This window comes from Schistocerca gregaria, chromosome 5, assembly GCF_023897955.1.
Source record: "Schistocerca gregaria isolate iqSchGreg1 chromosome 5, iqSchGreg1.2, whole genome shotgun sequence".
Classification (NCBI taxonomy): domain Eukaryota; kingdom Metazoa; phylum Arthropoda; class Insecta; order Orthoptera; family Acrididae; genus Schistocerca; species Schistocerca gregaria.
In genome coordinates this window covers 475,987,975-475,991,265 of record NC_064924.1, presented here as the reverse complement: position 1 = coordinate 475,991,265, position 3,291 = coordinate 475,987,975, and positions in this window count along the sequence as shown.

The window sequence follows — 3,291 nt, the reverse complement described above, 5'->3', positions numbered from 1 at the left end:
TTTGTTAAAAAGAAAAAGTTCTTATGTTTCTATAACAGAACTAATTTTTTCTCCCTTTAATACTGACATTGGCAAATCCAGTTATTGCATTTAAAGAACAAAATATTGTGGAGCTCAAAATTTGAGTGTCTATGCGCTGATATAGAAATATTGGAGAAAAATAAATGTCAACTTAGTTTACAGTACATGTCTTCTCCTTTGAAAGACATGGGAAAGGGAAGTGTGTTGATTTTAACACCATATTCATGACTCATACAATCAGCTGAAGAAACTACCGTTTGCCGTTCTTTACTTATTATTGGTTATGTATTCATGCAAAAAATCATTTTAAAGCCTGAAACCTATAAGGAATAAATTAAAAAGCAGTCTTATGTACGAGAACGTTATGCAACTGAAAACAACATATAAACTTCACTTACCAAAACTTACCATTGCTCACGATATTTCCCAGCCATTGCTGCGATGTAAGTTTATGGATACCTTACAGTTCAAATTTATCAATAAATAATACATTTATTAGCTCTTATATCAAGTTTCATTCAACATACATGTGTCTTAACTAAGACTTAAAATATTAAGTAACGTTTATTATGTTAACTAAGGGAGCATCGGGGCGTGAATGAAGTTTATGTAGTGTCGAGAACTGAGAAAGTTTTGTTGAGGCCGTTTGGACAGACAGGAAGGTTGACCGAAAGTAGTATTTATCTATTTTATTTATCTGTTTATCACAATTAAGGCTGCTGTCTGGGAAAGTAAAATAGAGCACATAATTCACATTTTTGTTGATAATAAGAGGCGAATATATCATTTATTCCTGTTACTTAGAAGGGACCGTCAGATGAAAACGAGACAGCTGGAAGAAAAGTAAAACAAAAACTGTTGATTATTTCAAAAGACAGCTGGAAGAAAAGTAAAACAAAAACTGTTCATTATTTCAAAAGTAATCGCTGTAACTGTTAATACATTTATACCACTGTCAGACAAGCCTACAGGTAAAAATGTTTGCAGTTGCCTATGTAGCCATGTTTGTACCCAGGCGTGCACGTTTTCATCCAAAGCAAATTGACGGCCACGAATGTATGTGTGTATATATATATATATATACAGGGTGTTACAAAAAGGTACGGCCAGACTTTCAGGAAACATTTCTCACACATAAATAAAGAAAAGATGTAAGAAAAGCTGTGATGTAGACATGTGTCCAGAAATGCTTAATTTCCATGTTAGAGGTCATTTTAGTTTCGTCAGTATGTACTGTGCTTCCTCGATTCACCGCCAGTTGGCCCAATTGAAGGAAGGTAATGTTGACTTCGCTGCTTGTGTTGACATGCGACTCATTGCTCTACAGTACTAGCATCAAGCACATCAGTACGTAGCATCAACAGGTTAGTGTTCATCACGAATGTGGTTTTGCAGTCAGTGCAATGTTTACAAATGCAAAGTTGGCAGACACCGATTTGATGTCTGGATTAGCTCGGGGCAATAGCCGTGGCGAAGTACGTTTGTATCGAGACAGATTTCCAGAACGAAGGTGACCCGACAGGAAAATGTTTGAAGCAATTGATCGGCGTCTTAGGGACCACGGAACATTCTAGCCTATGACTCGCGACTGGGGAAGACCTACAACGACGAGGATACCTGCAATGGACGAGGGAATTCTTCATGCAGTTGACGCTAACCCTAATGTCAGCGTCAGAGAAGTTGCTGCTGTACAAGGTAACTTTGACCACGTCACTGTATGGAGAGTGCTACGGGAGAACCAGTTGTTTCCGTACCATGTACAGCGTGTGCAGGCACCATCAGCAGCTGATTGGCTTCCACAGGAACACTTCTGCAAATGGGTCATCCAACAATGTGTCAAACCTAATTTCAGTGCAAATGTTCTCTTTACGGATGAGGCTTAATTCCAAAGTGATCAAATTGTACATTTTCACAATCAACATATGTGGGCTGAGGAGAATCTGCACGCAATTGTACAATCACGTCATCAACACGTTCTGTTGACACCCATCTACATACGGAGACATGATCAACATGATAGAAAACGAGAAATCAGGGCTCGCACAGAAAAATTTAAGTGCTCGTTTTTCCCCATCGCCGTTCGAGAGTGGAACGGTAGATAGACAGCTTGAAGGTGGTTCATTGAACACTCTGCCAGGCACTTAATTGTGAATAGCAGAGTAATCACGTAGATGTACAAACGAAGCCGATGTAACCATCAGCCATCGAGCCGTCGGTGTAAACCACTTCGTGCCCTTGGTAGATGTCAAGAATCAAGAGGAAGTGGCAGCTGAGAGCCGAGGGGATAACTGAGTACTTTGGGCCATGTGAAAGGTTCATGCGAAGCCGCGGCCTAGGTGTACACCATGAAGATGGACGTGAAAAGGTATCTGACCCGAACTGTAATTGGAAGCCCTGACCTGGCCACCAATGTGGGAGGTGAACCAACATGGGTGGGAAAAGGAGATGGTGATGGGCTCTGTAGAACTGCAGCAGCGTAGATTGATGTGCACCCCAATTAGTGTTGGTCAGGCAGCGGAGAGCATTGAGGTGCTGCCAGTACTTCCGCTTAAGCTGAAAAAGTGAGAAAGCCAAGTTAACCGGGCGTCAAAAACCGGTCCTAAGAATAGATACGTGTCCATTACATTGAGAGGATCGTCATTAAGGTAAAGTTCTGATTGTGGATGAACGTTACGACGCCAACAGAAGTGCATAACACACGACTTTGCTGCCGAAAACTGGAAACCGTTGGCTAGAACCCATGACTGCGCCCTGTGGATGGCTCCCTGTAGGCAACTCTCACCAACACCAGTACTGATGCAGCCATACGAAATGCAGAAGTCGTCTGCATGCAGAGAAGGTGAGACGGAGGGACCGACAGCTGCTGCTAGACCGTTAAATGCCACTAAAAACACAGAGACACTCAATACCAAGAACTGTGGGACTCCATTCTCCTGGATATGGATGTAACTCTGGCCAGCACCAACTTGGACAGGGAAAGTACGGGGCAACAGCAAGTTTTGGATAAAAATAGGGAGTGGGCCCCAGAGACCCCACTCATACAATGTGGCAAGGATATGATGTCACCAGGTCATGTTGTATGCTTTACGTAAGGCAAAAGAGATGGTAACTAGGTGTTGCCATATGGAAAAGGCTGTTCGGATGGCAGACTCGAGGGACACAAGATTATTAGCGGTAGAGCGACCCTGGCGAAAGCCGCCCTGATATGGAGCCAGTAGGCCACGTGACTCCAGGACCCAGCACAACCAGCGACTTACAATGCATTCTAAC